An 18,359-nucleotide genomic window follows, 5' to 3' on the forward strand; every position below is an offset into this window, starting at 1 on the left:
TACATATACATATATACACATAGAGATACACTAACACAAAGACATATACATAGAGTTACATATACACAAATATACACGAATTAGGTTTAACCTCAATATCTGTCATCTTTGCCTGACGATCGAATTATGGTTTATCTGCAATTGATTGAATCTGCAATTGAGAGAATCTGCAACGAATCAGGGTTGATGGTTCGTATCTAGGGCTTGTGGAGCGAAAATTTGTAATTTGAAATGTGTGAACTCTCTATTTCAGTGTTATTTTGTATACTCGACCAACATTAAGGTCGCCCGTGTATTTTTTGAGTCGAATACAGTGGTCGAACGACCAAACATGGTAGTCGACCATGTCAGTTATAAACTATGGTCGACCACATTGAAAATTGTGGTGGTCGACCATACAACATGGTAGTCGACCCTAATGCTGGTCGACCTAATGGTGTAAATAGACAAAAAAAAATTAAAAAGTGTATTTTGGAATAAAACTTTATAAAAAAGTGTATTTGGGCGAATTTCTCTTTGTTCAATTTTGATGAGTCAATGTAAATATAAGTGTGAGTCCATTCGTTTAGTGATCTTCATTTAGTTTTCATGGCTACATTTATCTAGATATTCCTTGAAAATGTTGTACTCCCTCCGTCCTATATTAATAGTTCAGCATTCCATTTTAGGATAATAGGATGTCCCAAATTAATAGTCCACTTTCATAAATAGAAAAAAATAAAAAGCTTAAGTTCTATTATGCCCTTAATGTATGTTGATAGGATTAAAGGAAATCGAAAAGGTAAGGGTAAAACTGGAAAGTAAAAAGAAAGTACGATACTTTTATGACATTTAATTAAACTGTGTGTTTTTTGTCTGTGAACTATTAATATGGGACGAAAGGAGTATTACTTAGTTGTAAATTACTACATACAACGGATTCTACTGTAATTATCTTTCTCCCTACAAAATGTTTAAACTAAAAAATGTGGACTGAAGCATAGAGAGGATGGTAATTACAATATGGCTTATAAAATTTGGATGTGTAGTTGCTTATCGACCGGTTGAAGACTACATATTTTTTGCGGGTAAGATCATTCAAAGTAGAGGATTGACATATCTGTTTTGTACATACTGAAATGAATTGGGTGGAAAATACTTATTTGGGAGTAGTTGAACGATCCAATTACAATGGGTACAAAGGTATGTGGGTAAAACATTGAAATACGGAGTAATAGATTTGTTGTATGATGCAGCAAAAGCCACGGATCTCCCTACTATACTTGTGGGCAGGGGCAAAAAATTTTAGGGATAATAGGGGGCATCCACCCCCCTCGATTTCCGGGGGGGAATTTACACTAAAAAAAAAAAAAAGGTTTTTTTTAGTGTTTATTCCCCTTTGATTAGTTTCACCCCCCTCTCGAGTCGGGTTGAAATTACTGCTTGTGGGTGTCAATCTGTCCGATAATGAACCTGACCGTGTCGTATGGTCATCGCGTTCTACTGCTCATATGCGGTTGCTGTTCCAACCAGAATACTCAAGTTATCAGGTAGTATTGTCGCTCCTATTTGACCTACTGCTAGAAATGAATTCATCATCAATGGCAATTTCACTTGCCAATCGATTATTATGCGGAATTTCAAGTTAAAAGTATTATGCGGAATTTCAAGTTAAAAGTCGGGCAACGAACCTATCATTTGCCATGCTTTCAATGTTATGTATGGGATCAAAACCCATTTTTATTATGTATTTAGGTGCAATAGCCTCTTTTGGTTTCCTCATGTAATGCATAACCAAGGTTGACTCCATTATTGTATCTTTTGTTATAAAATATCTAGATTGTGTTATAAAATATCTAGATTGGATGTTAATTTTATTATTATTATATTTCTTGCATAGTAATATTTTATACTATAAATAGACATGTATGGTAACCATTTAAGGGGCACCATTTCTCTTGAAATATCAATATCAATATTTCTTCTCTCCTTCTTCTCTCTTTTTCTCTCTTTGTTCTTATAACCATTAAAGGTAGTTATAAGCCTACTGAATTATAACACGTTATCAGCACGAAAAGCTTAGTGTAATTAAAAGATATCTCAAACGATCACGAATCACTAATCAAGGTATGAAATTATTAATAATTTTCAGACTCGAATATATCAAATTTTGGACTACTAACATTTATATTTATGTTATTTAAGTTATATATGGTTGGTTATACCACCTGAATTATATTTCTGTAATCTAACTTTTACTAACTTCACTAACATTTATATTTATGTTATTTAAGTTATATATGGTCGGTTATACCACCTGAATTATATTTCTGTAATCTAACTTTTACTAACTTCACTAACATTTATATTTATGTTATTTAAGTTATATATGGTCGGTTATACCACCTGAATTATATTTCTGTAATCTAACTTTTACTAACTTCACTAACATTTATATTTATGTTATTTAAGTTATATATGGTCGGTTATACCACCTGAATTATATTTTCTGTAATCTAACTCTTATTAACTTCACTAACATTTATATTTATGTTAATAAGACCTCATGATTGTACGCAACACGTCATTTGACAACACGGTATTTTATGTACGCAACACGTCATTTGACAACACGGTACCATGGGTCGAGATTAATTCCGATCAATACGAATACGACGGGGTCTTTATATGTTATCTAACATTTATGATTACTTATGCAATTAATCATTATTTATTTCATGCATACTAATGTTTATTCTTAAATTTATAATTTTAAAAGTTAAAATAAAAAAATAGTTTGTATTTTTATTAAAAGTAAATCTTAAAAGTTAAAATAAGAAAAAGTAGTTTGTACTTTTATTAAAAGTAAATCTTAAAAGTTAAAATACAAAAAGTAGTTTGTATTTTTATTAAAAGTAAATCTTAAAAGTTAAAATAAGAAAAAAAAGGGGATGGTAAAATGGAATAGTTTTTTGTCAAAAATGAAGTATTGAAAATGAAGTGGTCTCCTTCTATAACTAAAAAAAATATATACTTTTATCAAATGAATTTTTTTGTGGCCGACAATTTCAAACACGAGTCCGTGTTTAGTTTATCAAGAATATCTCTTGCTTTGGTGAAAGGTCACGATCACGATATCAGGTGTTGTGAAAGAATTAAAAAATTGGTCAAGTGGCCTTTTAAAAACTAGAAAAAAAATTTAAACAAAAAGTTTTTTTTTATATATTTATAATTTACGGGTAACGTAAAAAAAAAGAAGTTTTTTTTAAAAAAAAAAACAAAGAAAGTGTTTAAATGAGTTTTACAGAAAGGGGGAAAGCAAAGTAAAAAAAAAACTTTTTTCCAAACAAAGGTAAATGAAAGTAGGACTTAATACAAGAAAAAAGTAAACATCTCCTAGACGTGATAAAATCTATCAATGATAAGTATTAGACTTGATGAGCTAAATGTGACAAAAATGTTTCAACATGTCTTATGTTAATTTTCTAAAATAAGTTATTATTATTCCGAGTTTAACACATATACATATGTTAATTAAAAACAACTTTTTTGTTCTTATGTAGTGTTGGGTTGCAATTTTGGTTGTATGCCATAATTCCATCCAGTAGAGTGACAATAGAAAACTTTTGATGATAATCAATAAAAAACTTTTTTCCAAACTTGTCAAATGTTTTGTTAAAAACGTGACCGTTGAAAAAAGGAGGTTGAATAATAAAACTTAAAAAACAAATTATTTTTTTTAAGAGTGTGCATCAAAATGGCCAGTTTAATAATGGGGAGTAAAAATATAGTCAAATTGTTTCAACGAACAAGGGTTCAATTGGATGTCTCTTAAAAAAAAATCCGCGGGTACGGGTGATGGATCCAATGGATCCGCATCCACGACCCGCGGGTGCTATCCCTAATTGTGACAAGTACAAATCAACTAAAAGTCTAAAAAATAAATGCTCTTATAGGGACCAAATGTTCACAATAATTGCCTAAGCTAGATATGAAACAAATAGTTCATAAAAAAAAAAAAAAAAAGGTCGTTGTGCGTTTTCGGGATGATAGCCGAAATACACTTACAAAAGTAGGTCAGCCGTCAATTCTTTATGGCCATATCAACGTAGATCAATAAAATCATTTATGGTTTTGATAAAAGATTAATTAAAAATTAATTGTTTTTTGGTCTTGGATTCTCGGTAACAAAAGCAAAGGTTGTTTTTGGTTGCCACAACAAACAAGACAGAGGTTGTTGACTTTTGTTGTTAAACATGGCACAAGTGAACAATAACAATAGATTATTGTTTTTGAAAAGAATAATGATGCGTTAATTTTATTGTATAAAATAAAATTAAAGAAAATGGTTTTCATTGATGACTATGAACAAACGCAAACAAAGTGTTTGTGGTATTTGGTGATTAAAAAAAAAGTGTATCTAAAGCTTCTACTGAAAATAATATGCATCTAAAGCTTCTACTGAAAATTAATGTGCAAGGTACAACGTATAACTATATGATCAAATTCATTTGAGCCTTCGGAGTCACAAGTATATGATGTATATATATATTACTCAATTAACAAAATAGTAAATCTAAATTAATTCATATGAATAGTAAAACGAAATTAATTAATTTACTATTCACATAAAAAGCGCATATGATAAAAAGCGCATCGCATATGATAAGCGCATATGATAAAAAGCGAATATGATGAAAAGCACAACGCATATGATGAAAATCGCATATGATTAAAAGCGCATATGGTGAAAAACACAGCGCATATGATTAAAAGCGTATATGGTGAAAAGGATATATGATAAAAAAAAACACATATGGTGATTTATAAAAATAAAAAAAAAACACATATGGTGATTAATGAAAAGCACATATGGTGATTAATGAAAAGTATATTGTGAAAAAGAATCACAAATGTTTCTTGAAAGAATTCAAGGTAAGATATATGAACCAATTCATCCATCATGTGAACCATTTTGATATTTCATGGTTCTAATAGACGCATCTAGCGGATGGTCTCATATTTGTATGTTATCAAGCCGTAATATGGCATTTGCAAAGTTTCTTGCACAAATTATTAAATTGAGAACACATTATTCTGATTACACCATTAAAAGGATGAGACTTGATAATGCTGGTGAGTTAACATCTCAAGCATTTAATGATCATTATATATCTACAGGGATTGTTGTTGAACATCCAGTTGCTCATGTGCATACACAAAATTGGTTTAGCTAAATCAATAGATAAACGCTTGCAGCTAATAACTAGACAATGATAATGAGTACAAAATTCTCAATATTTATATGTGGACATGTAAATTTACATGCTGCGACATTAATTCGCATTATACCATGTGGAAGTCATAAATATTTTCACTTACTACTTCATTTTGGCCAAGAGCCAAATATTTTCCACCTTAGAACATTGGTTGTGCAGTGTATGTTCAAATTGTATCACCACAACACAATAAAATGGTTCTTCAAAGAAAGATGACAATATATTTTGGATATAAAACATCTTCAATCATAAGATATATATTGAACCCATGATGGGTGATATTTTTACAGCACGTTTTTGCTGATTGTCATTTTAATAAAACATTGTTCCCTAGATTAGGGGGAGAAATAAAAAAAATGATGCTTCATGATGTGAACATCAATTAAGGTATATTGAACTCGCACAAAAGAATGTGAAACGAAAGTTCAAAAATAATGCATATGCAAGAACTTGCAAATTAATTACTTTATGCACTTACAGATATAAAAAAAGGTGACTAAATCATATATACCAGCGATAAATGCTCCAGCTCGAATTGAAATTCCAAAAGTTGGCAATAATGTCACTATTGAGTCTTTGTCACGCATCAAACGTGGAAGATCAATTGGTTCCGAAGATAAAAAAAAAATCCTCGAAAAAGAAAATCAGCTGATAATGAGGTAAAAAAAAGTGTTCAAGAAGAACCACAAATCAATATTCCTTCTGCAGAGGATATTGATAAATGAAAATACTAAAATTGCGATAAATTATGCAATATTATGGAACCAAAATGAAATTAAAATCTCTATGAGATATTTTCATATAATGTTACAATGACTTCATGAATAAAGATGATGATCTGGAACTAAAATCTATCATTGAATATACAAAATGGACATGATTGAGCTCAATGGAAAGGAGCAATACGAGCTGAATTAGAATCGCTCGATAAAAGAAAAGTTTTCGGATCAATCGTTATCACTTTTAAAGATGTGAAACGTATGGGATACAAATGAATTTTTATCCGAAAAGAAATGTGCAAATGAAGTTACAAGGCAAAACTAGACTTGTAACTCAATATTTCCCACAAAGACCAGAAATGAATTAGGAGGAAAACTTATCCTCCTGTAATGGATACAATTACTTATTAGATACTTAATAAACTTGGTAGTTATTTAAATGCATCTCATGAATATTGTTACTACTTATCTGTATGGATCACTTAATAGTGATATATATGAATATACCTAAAGGGTTAAGGTATCATAAGCATCTAATGTAAAACCCAAGGGAATATATTTCATTAAATCACAAAGATTTCTAAATGAGTTTATACAAACGGGACGTATGTGGCATAACCGATTAAATGACTACTTGATAAATAAAAAATGGGTATACTTATAAACTTATTTTGCACGTATGTTTTATAAAAACAATGTTCGGATATCTGATCGTAGTTGTTTATGTCAATGTTCTTAACATCATATGAACAGATAAAGAAATCTATGAAATTATTCAACTTCTAAAGAATTATTTTGAAATAAAAAATCTTGAAAAAATTAAGTATTACCTTGGATTGCAAATTGAGCATATGCCTGATGGTCTACTTGTACATCAAACAACTTATACTGAAAAGATTTTAAAACATTTTTTAAAGATAAAACTCATTGTTGTTAGATCACTCAATATTGACACTGATCTATTTCATCCCTGCGAAGATCATGAAAATTTTAACAGATCGGAAGTTCTATATTTTAGTGCAATTGAGGTTCTTATGTATCTTATAGATTATACAAGATCTGACATTTCTTTTGCAGTTAATTTGTTGACAAGGTTCAGCTCAGCCCCTACCAAAAGACATTGGAATGGGATCAAACAAATAGTTTGATACCTTCGGGGAACTACTGATTTATAATTATTTTATTCTAACAACTCGAAACAAGATTTGTTTGGTTATACAGATGCAGATTATTTATCCGATCTACATAAAGCTAAATCTCAAACTGGATATATATTCCTAAATGGAGTCACCGCAATATCATGACGTTCTCAAAACAAACACTTGTTGCAACATCATCAAATCATGCCGAAGTGATTGCATTACATGAAGCTACTCGGGAATGATTTTAGTTAAGATCAATGATACAAATCATTATTGATTCTTGTGGACTAGAACGCTATAAAAGCGTAACAACTATCTATGAAGATAATACAGCTTACATAATACAAATGAAAGAAGAGTATCAAAAATGACAGAACAAAACATAAATGCTGACGAGGCGCTAAAGCTATAAACGGTCTTAACGGTCATAAGTTTGATGGAAAAGTATGGTATATTGGTAAGGCTCAGAAAAGACTGAAAGGGAATAGGAACTGAAACAACGGTTTGAACAAACCATGAAGGAGACTGCAGACAAATCACGAGGGCCAAACTTGTACATAAAAGATTTAGATGATACAGTTTCAGATGAAAACCTCAGATTTTTCTCATATACTCAAGATATCGTAAAAGACAACCAGATTAAAATGAGATACGTTCAATCAACAACTCTGCTGATCTTTATACCAAAGCACTGCTAACTGCTATTTTCAGAACACACGTTCATAATATTGGCATGAGGCATGTTCAGAAGATGTAACAACTCAGGCGTTGCCTATTTGAGGGGGAGTCAACTCTATGCTGCACTCTTTTTCCCTTAGCTAAAGTTTTATCCCAATGGGTTTTCTTTAGCAAGGTTTTTAACGAGGCAGTAATAGTTATTCTCTAATAAAATTGTCATCCAAGGGGGAGTGTTATAAAATATCTAGATTGTGTTATAAAATATCTAGATTGGATGTTAATTTTATTATTATTATATTTCTTGCATAGTAATATTTTATACTATAAATAGACATGTATGGTAACCATTTAAGGGGCACCATTTCTCTTGAAATATCAATATCAATATTTCTTCTCTCCTTCTTCTCTTTTTTTCTCTCTTTTTCTCTCTTTTTCTCTCTTTGTTCTTATAACCATTAAAGGTAGTTATAAGCCTACTGAATTATAACATCTTTGAATTTTTTATTGTTTTTGATGAAGATATTTTTCTATTAATACAACCCTTTTTCTTCGCAAATAAAAAGAAAATCAAATCAACTTTATTTACACATTAAATACTTTAACTATACAAATGCCTAATGCACAATTTGTTGTTGACCTATCAATTTTATCGTTACTTTCTTTTGCACATTCTCCAAAAGATTCAGTCTCCTCACGAACATGAGCCTTTTCAGTGATATTACTAGTTGAGAACTCACATTTCATCTATCCATTTAAAGAAGCGGCTAATCCTTTACAAATTAGCCACAACCATTGTAACAATTACTACGATTGTGTATATACATAATAAGTTAACATCAATTTAGACCAAATGAGCCGAAATTAAACAAGTATAGTTAGTATGTTGATTTTATTTTGTCATGTATACACAACTAATGTTTAAAGGTTACTATAAATACCCTGAGGCACAGACGAAATGCAGTTATCTTAATAAACTTGAAACTTTAATATAAAAAAAAAAATAGTTTTTTCAACTAACTTTTTAAGAAAAAATTCGACCTGGCTTTTTTTGTTAGAGCATAGAATAGAATGTAGTTATGTAGAAACGTAAATTCTACATCGCAAGAGGCTTTTCATGAATTCAACATATTTAAGAGAAACCTTTGTCAAAAGATAACAAGTGCACAATGAATTTAAAGGTAGTTTAAAGTGGCACAAGTTATGAAAATAAAAGGATAATACATGATTTCAAATGTAAAAATGCCTCAGAGATCTTGGTGGATAAAGAATCATCAAATGAGAAGTGTATATCTCATCAAGAGTAGCAAATATCTTTCTTGCATCACTGGCATTAATTTTATCAAATTACAGAGATTTCTTTGCTATCACATAATAACAGATCTAAAAGACCAAAAGTAAAAAAAATATAAGAAGTATAATTGAGAAGAAAAACATTTAACATAATCAATATATATAAAAATTGATAATGAGTCAGAAGTAGCTGGTTGTAAAATCATCTCTCTTTAAAAAAGAGAAAAATCATTGAATATCGTCTATTTGTTCATCATCCCCATTATCATAATATTCATACTCGTACTAAAAAAAACATAAGTTTTTAAGAAAATTAACCAAAAAAAAAGAAGGGAAAATTGAAACTTGAGAGATGAAAACCCTATAGCGAAAGAAAGCCGATGAGAGTTGAGGTAAGCCGTGTGCATATTACCTTTATATATAGTTTATGACTTATGAGAAAACAAAACCCTAGTTGTTAATGCGGCCTGAAATTTGTGGGCTTCAAAGTGGACTTAGACTTATACCGTGGCCCATGTTAACGTTTCAAAAATTTTACTCCGAGTTATTATTATTGTTATTATTATTATATTATTATTATTTTCTCTAAAAAAAAAATTAACAGCGAGATTCGATCATGAACACCCAGAAGGACGGTAACCACTTAGCTAAATATATATGGTTTTTTACTAAAATAACGAATACTATAACAAAGGTTAATTCATCGAAATATGAAAAAATCGAACAAAGATAGAACAAAAAAGCGGATGAGATCGAAACTAGAAAACGAAAAACCTACTCGATATCTGCAATCAATCCAATCTAAATAACAACCACTACAAGTAAAATCCAACAACCAAAACACCACCTATGATCCAAAACAAACATGTAATCCATAAAATTATATGACTTGAGACAACACCAACAAAAAATACTAACAAGGGGAATGACCAAACAACAAAGTATACTGGATCATAAGGACCCGGTTTAACTACCTTATCGTCGACCTTGTCTTGTGTATTCTCTTTACCCAAACCATGATCGAACTTGAACGATCAAAGTTTGACGATTTGGAACCAACCAAAATAGCCGACGAAGGAAATGATTATTTATTGATTGTATTGTATTGTACTGTATTATGTTATATTATATTATATTATATTATATTATATTATATTATATTATAGTATAGTATAGTATAGTATTTGTCCTATATTTATTGTCACTATTTATTTTTAAATTGTCTCAAATTAATTTTCAATTTTAATAAATAAATAAAAATAATAAAGTAATTTTTTTTTATACTCTTACTTTATGTATGTAAAATAAAAAGATGAATAAAATATAAAGGGTATTATAAAGTTAGCAAAAAATACATGTAACATTTATTTTTTTAAACTTTGGAATTTTTATACGTAGACAATTAATTTGAAACAAATGGAGTATAATCTTTAACAAGTATCCAACAACTTTTCTTTTAAACACACTAACATACATTTTCTTCTTATTGAGAAATAACCAACAACCAAACATTGTTACATTTATTTACAAATACTTAACTCGCAAATTTCATTAAAATATAACTTTTTTACCTTTATTTCTTATAAAATGTAACTAATTTCATTTGGACTATTTAAATAATTGTTTTATAACATCTTGATAAAAAAAAGTATTGTTACTTTTAAGTTAGAACTCCGTTAAGAAATAAACGATACTTCATTTTTCGATTCATATTTAATGATACATTACCATTTGACTAATTACCTAAAACGAATAAGCTCGTTAAGTATATGAGTATGGAACTTGCATGCATATTTTTGATTAAACAGCGCGGATATAAGCAACCCTACAATCGCAACTATCATTGCAAATATGATTTCACCAATGTAAGTATTTGTGCCAGATTTTGACCAAAGAATTGCATTTTTCAAGTATGAAATGTGAATCAAAACATGGAATATCGTTGATTCTTTAACGAAGTTTAACTCAAACATGCCGATACTCCTTTTTTATTAATATTTGGTAAAACAATCTTTTAAATTGTCCAAATGAAAATAGTTCACCTTTTATATGAAATTGAGATAAAAATATTAACTTTTAATGAAATTTGTCCGATAGTTTTACCTTGGAATTTGAACCTACAATGTCAAAATTTAAGAGGTTACTTCAATACACCTAAATTGATAAAGTTAAATATATCTATCTATATATATACATATAAATTTTGACTCCCATCTCCATAAATGAGGTTTTTACACTAATTTATTTACTATCAATAACCGACCCAAATAACCTTTTAACCCTATGGTAAAATTAATTTAAAAAATAATATACTCCTCACATATAGAATTAGATATAATTGAATTTGTTAATTTCGATTTGTTATTTTTATACATTTTAATTTTGATACAATTTATTATTTATTATATTTCTGTACGCTCCTACATTTCAAAGTGACCCCCTCCCATCCAACCCTGTATAACCGACAGATATACCAACACGTACCAAATTCGATTGCATGTCTGATTATGAACACCAGATCCAACCCAACTTAAATTCGACGACACCAGAAAACATCGAACCCCTCTTCCGGGTTGTGGCGCATCGTCTTCCTCACATTTCCCTGGCGCATCGTCTTCCTCACATTTCCCTGCAATTACAGGTAAATCGCCGTCCAATTCCCCCATTTGTGTATAAAGGTCGGTCATGAGTCCAATTCCGGCTTGAGTTTTTTCAGATTAAGCATTGATTTCATTGGATTCGTTATTAATTCGATTCATTAATTTCCAATTATTATAGATAATTAAACTGTGCTATGTAACTTCTTATAATTAATATGGGGAATTCAATTAGTTACCCCTTTCATATTCCTGATTTAATTTCTATCATCTCTAACTATGTCATTCCACATGTTTGGCAGAAGGCTATAAATTCGCAGGTCCAACCATGGTATTATGATGCATTACTAGCAAAAACACATATTGCAATGGCACTTGCTAATGAAAACCCCACAGCCCAAGCTACCGAAAAAACTTACGTTTACCTTCATGAACTGTAGGTTGGTAAGGAGGCGGAGGTGAGAATCATGATATGCCGAACGTGGGATACTCACACAAAATATGGGAAATACCTGAGCACTGACTTTATTGCTTCTGATGAGAAGGTTCGAAACTCATATTTGCATTCTTTGTTATCTTGCAACAACACATCATGTAAACAGATGTATATATATATATATATATATACATATATATACATATATATATATATATATATATATATATATATATATATATATATATATATATATATATATATATATATATATATATGTCTGTATGTATTATTCTGTATATAAATATGTGTTTGTATATAAAATTTACCTTATATGTGTATATATATATATATATATATATATATATATATATATATATATATATATATATATATATATATATATAAATAGAAGATGGATAAATCAATTTAAATTGTAAGCCTGGTTTTAAAGGTTTATTTGTCTACATTTAGCACTTGCAGTAGCATCCTCAGGTAATTTCCCTTTAAATCCATCATATATACACAAATTTTATAATTCGCTATTTATATTTGTGAAAAACGCAGCTTCCACCATCATTACCATTACAAATACCAAATGCATTTTTCATTGCTATACAAAAAATAACAATCTGTCTATACAGGCATCGCTTCACTACTTTTACCAGGAGGCCGGACTGCCCACAGTAGATTCTTCATCCCGCTAGACCTTATGGAGAACAGCACGTGCGGTATAAAACAAAAAACCATATAGCAGAACTGATGCAACAGATCAGGTTAATCATTTGGGATGAAGCTCCCATTGTTAACAAGTGATAGATGTTAACATATGAAATAAACAATAAGTTGATCGATCAGTATTGATCGGTTTGTATTAAAATGAATTGATAGTTGAATTGATCAAATAATGAAAGGTTACATTGTGACTTGTTTTCTTATTTAATGAAGATTACAAAGTCCTACATTTATACTAGTAAAAGAGGAATGGAGCCTCTTGAGAAAATAATAACAGAAAAAGAATCATCCACATTGATGCTTCCTTGCCATTGTTTGGAGTTGGTGCCGTTGACTTCTAGCCATTGAATACTAGATTACAACTTTATTGTCCTGCTGCTACTGCAGAAATCTGATCCATTTTGTCACCTCCTATACTTGGAAACCATGAAGAACCCTTTATTTTTATCCAAAGTTTAACTTCCCTAAAAGGTAAGATTCCTTTTGTCTCTTTATATGTTGTTTTCTAACACTCCCCCTCAAGTTGAATAGTGAGATTTTTAAAATTCAACTTGCCCAATACGTTGTTGAGGAGTATTCTGTTGACTATTCAATCAAGAGTTAGTCTTCAATTTTGTTCAGTCGATTCCCGACTTGAACTTTTTTGATTTGCCTCCTGACATGAACCCAGTTCAATCTTCAACTTTCACTGGCTAGCCTGGAGTATTCATCTTCCCGACATGAATCCAGTTATATCTTGAACCTTTACTGATTCGCCATGGAGTATTCAATTTCTAGACATGAACCCAGTCCAACTTGGACCTTTACTGGTTCATCTAGGAATATTCAGATTCCAAACACGAACTCATTTCATTCTTGAACCTTGTTTGGTTCTCTTGGAGAATTTAAGTTTTCGTTTCTTGACATGAACTCAGTTCAACGTGAACCTTGTTTGGTTTGCCAAGGGATATTCAATCCCCAGACATGAACTCAGTTCAACTTGAACCTTGTTTGGTTCGTCTGGAGTATTTAAGTTTCCCGACATGAACCAGTTCAACGTGAACCTTGTTTGGTTCGCCTTGAGTATTTAAGTTGACTTGAACTTAGGTTCGTCAAACGTCGAAGTGTCTTGCTCTATTCCTTAGATGCCTCGGTAATCAACTTACGGTATTGCTAGAATCATCTCCCCCTCACCCGTGTGTTGGATATATACCGGAAATATCATAAAAAAACAAAGGATTAGTTACGTTGAAATCACATCTCTTTTCCACCAACTCACAATGATATTGGGATCAAACTCTCCTTCACTTGTGTGTTGGGGTTTATAATTTTAGCTCAAAAAACGTTATAATGTGATGCCTTTTTGGACTAGAACATAAAGACAATTTGATAGTTTTAATATTTGACGAGATTGCAATCGCCTCACCTTCAAATAGAATAACCCTCCATTTACGATTTAAGTTGCATTTATCCGTAGTTTTAAATCGAAATTTTCAGAAATAAGTTAGAATCTCTTTTAATAAAATATGTTAACATTTACCAAAGGATTATCTCTTTGATCAATCTAACTTCTCATTTCTTGAAAATTCGGGCCTTTTAGTTCTCTACATATAAAAAAAAAAAGTTTGAGTTATAATTGAAGCCAAAAGTCAATTACTAACAAATGCTTCCTTTACTTCTTAAATAAACGAAGGTGTATCTTGTAAAATTCTAGAGAATTTGATTCTTTATTTTCACAAAAGAAAACCTATTTTTTTTTTTAAATAATCATTTTAAAAATCATTTTATTTTTGTAAAAAAGACATTTTATTTTTGTAAACTAATAGTAACGAAGGTTTTAAAGGAAATGTTCTGGTCAAAACTTTAAAAAATCAATGTTTTTTCCGTTTTTTTAAAGGAATAATTGTTCTCTGTCGAAGAAAACTAGAATGTTTTGTTTGTTAAATTTCATAAAACCAACAATTTTTTTTTTATATCCCTGATTACTTGAAAAACATTTTTCCTTTTTTTACCGTCTATTATCCCAACCCTTTTTTTAACTCATTTAAACACTTATTTAAAATAAGGTTATTTTGTAACTTCAAAAAAGGTTATAAAGTATAGAATTTTCTAACTTCATTCTAACTTCTAAAGAAAGATTATTGTTTTTTTTTCCTTTTGTATTCACTTAAACATTTAGAGTTATTTTTGAAAAATTGACTTAGGGCCCTACTTCTCACAGCCTAAAGAGTAATAGTCTGTGACTAGTCTTCACAACCTCGAATGTACTTTTTCATTTGACGTTTCACAAAAAAAGAGTTATTATGATTTTTGATGATATATATAGCATTGTATATGTATATTTTATTTGCCAAAAGTCAAGAGCAGAGTTATGCGGACTATAATGCAAAGTCATGAAGTATCCGCTGAAAATAAGCATAGCAGCTGTGTTTCCGCACTAATCGGGGACTGCGGTTCAATCCGCAGAGTTTTCGCGGAAGGATAAGCAATCCGCGGATCGCGGATATCTCGAACACTATAAATAGAGAGCTTGGCCTCTCATTTATAGGTTGTTGATTCTCTGCCATTTTGCCTAAGCCTTTGTAATTTCCACTTGTGATCTTGCCCAAGGGATTTTTACACCGCGCAAAGGTGAATTAAGCTAATTAACAATCAAGACCGGATCGGGGTGATTGATCACTTGATAGTTAAAGTGAAAGACGATCATCGGGGCCCAAAATAATCATCAAACATTCCATCCTCCATTACATTCTTATTGCACTCAATCCGTAATTAAGTAACATCGCTAATTAAGGATTGATCAATTGGCGCCATCCGTGGGACTCGTTTTACGAATTAAACTGAATTTTTTTTGTTTTATGCCGTTAAAACAATTAATTCGACGGTTTAATTTCAATCGTGTTTTTGTTGTGATGATTTGCAGGTGCATACATCTAAAATCGGCAGTGAATTGCTTGATTGCTTAGAATAATGAGTAATATTGGAAATAACAGTGATGTAGTAGTCGTTGTGCGAGCGAATGCCTATAAAAGAGGGAAAAAGCGAAAGTCCGCTAAAATGTATTATAATTGGCAATTTGCGCCAATAAGCTTCCCGAAAATGCAGAGCGATGATTTTTCTGAAATGCCGATAGTAGTATCGTGCAAAATCGCGGAAGCTGACATCACAGTCATGAAAGTCTATGTCGATAACGGCAATAGCGTCGATATTATTTACGAACAATGCTTTGCTCAATTGCCTGAAAGTATTAAAACAAACCTGCAAACAACCGCAGTTTCGCTAACCAGTTTTACAGGAGAATCTTCATTACCTATAGGTGTTCTGCCATTAAACATCGAGTTAGCTGATGTTAATGATGACGCTTTGGTGCGACAAGCACGATTAGATTTTTATGTTATGCGAGCCTCTTCTCGCTATAACATGCTGCTGGGAAGAACCGCTATAAGTAAATTTGGAATTGTCCCGTCCACAATTCATGGCATGATTAAGTTTCCAACATATAAGGGAGTCGCCACAGTATGTTCAATGAGCATTATTCCTATTTGTGCGGCTGTTAATGTAAAAACCGCAGGACAAGAACCTGTTGATGGTGCGGATGCTATGGAAATAATTAATTCCGCATATCCAGAGCAGAAAATCAAAGTAGGACGTAATGTTAGTGCGGATACTAGAAAGCAAATTGTGCAATTACTTATCCAGTATATGGATGTTTTTGCCTGGTGCGAAAACGATATGACTGGTGTTCCGCATCATATTGCGGAACACAGGCTTAATGTGAATCCAGCTCTAAAACCCGTAGTGCAAAAGCGAAGGGGTATGGCCCCAGACCGCGTAAAATGGTTGTGTGAAGAAGTAACAAAATTGGTGAGAGCCGGAATTTTGCGCGAAGTCCAATACCAATCATGGATTGCAAATCCAGTATTGGTAAAAAAACCTGATGGTTCTTGGAGAATGTGTATTGATTACAAAGATTTGAATAAAGCGTGCCCCAAGGATAACTATCCGCTTCCAGAAATTGATCTGAAAGTGGAATCTTTACATGCTTTTCCATATAAATGTTTTTTGGACGCGGCAAGAGGATATCATCAGATTCCTATGGCGCAAGAAGACGCAGATAAAACCGCATTTCATACGGGCAAAGGCATATATTGTTATATCATGATGCCTTTCGGTTTAATCAATGCAGGCGCGACATATCAACGGTTGATTGATACCGCGTTTGATAAACAAATAGGGCATAATCTTGAAGCTTATGTAGATGATTTAGTCATCAAAAGCACGACGCAAGAGCGAATCATTGAAGATATGCGCGAAACATTTGACAGACTGCGAAAAATAAACATGAAGCTTAATCCGCTAAAATGTAGTTTTGGCGAAACGGAAGGGAAATTTTTGGGATATCTTGTTACATGATGTTTGAGCAGAGGGGTATAAAATACTATTAATTTTTAGCAGAAAATACTATTAAATACGATACAATTTTACACAAGATAATTATTTATTTAGAGAATGGATATACTTAAACCTTGCTACAACACTTATAGGCAGTGTACCTAATCGTACAGTAGTGTAGTTTTTAGTAAGTCCGGTTCGTTCCACAGGGAAAATCTTTAAACAAAGCTTAACGCTATATTAGTTTACTTTTATAAAAATACAAATATATATATAAGTAATATTATTGTTATAAAGGGGGTTTTTACCGTTTAATGACCGTTTTGTCGATTTTAAAACTTTAGTCGCAGTTAAAACCAAATGTAAAATAATAAATAAATACAAGACTTAATTTAAAGCGTAAAGTAAATAACGATAATGAAATTGCGATTAATAAAAGTGCGATAAAATAAACTTGCGATAATTAAAAAGTACGATAATTAAAAGTGCAATTAAATACAATAACAATAAAAATGCGATAATTAGAAGTGCAATTAAATATAAAATAAAGGAAATTAAATATGAAATAAAAGAATTATGCTTATTTAAACTTCCGTAATCATGATGGTTGACGTGTTGATTTTAGTTTTATGCTCATGGGTTAATTGTCCTTTGTCCTGGATTATTTAATATGTCCGTCTGGTTTTTGTCCATAACAGTCCATCAGTCATAAATATAAAGTGCGAGTGTCCTCGTCAAATTATCCTTATACCCGAAGTTAAATATTTCAACTAATTGGGGACTTAAACTGTAACAAGATTTTAATACTTTGTTTAATAATTACACCAGGATGTCGACTGAGTGTAACCCAAGGTTTTAATATTTTGTTATCAATTATACCAAGTGTCCTTGTACATAATTTCACCCCTGTTTTAATTATTCTAGTGGCTATTAATCCATTCCCGTGTCCGGTTAAATGAACGATTATTCGTACATATAAATACCCCGCTCATCGTGTCCGATCGAGTGTATATGGTAATTTATAGGGACGCCCAATTGTAAATCTTTATATTAACATTAACAAACTATCATTTAGTTAAACAAATATAAAGCCCATTAATAGCCCATAGTCTAATTTCCACAAGTGTCGTTCT

The 18,359-nt window shown here is 31.1% G+C and overlaps 2 non-coding genes across 2 annotated transcripts; both read right to left on the minus strand.

The window, feature by feature from the left end:
• Window positions 1-9,037: 9,037 nt before the first annotated feature.
• On the minus strand, window positions 9,038-9,127 carry LOC139886678 (small nucleolar RNA SNORD24). The gene has a single exon (XR_011772552.1). It is a non-coding gene; the product is annotated as a small nucleolar RNA SNORD24 (small nucleolar RNA).
• Window positions 9,128-9,262: 135 nt separating this feature from the next.
• LOC139887434 (small nucleolar RNA R12) lies at window positions 9,263-9,350 on the minus strand. Its single transcript, XR_011773266.1, has one exon. It is a non-coding gene; the product is annotated as a small nucleolar RNA R12 (small nucleolar RNA).
• Window positions 9,351-18,359: the final 9,009 nt, after the last annotated feature.

Source organism: Rutidosis leptorrhynchoides, chromosome 1, assembly GCF_046630445.1.
Source record: "Rutidosis leptorrhynchoides isolate AG116_Rl617_1_P2 chromosome 1, CSIRO_AGI_Rlap_v1, whole genome shotgun sequence".
NCBI classification, from domain to species: Eukaryota; Viridiplantae; Streptophyta; class Magnoliopsida; order Asterales; family Asteraceae; genus Rutidosis; species Rutidosis leptorrhynchoides.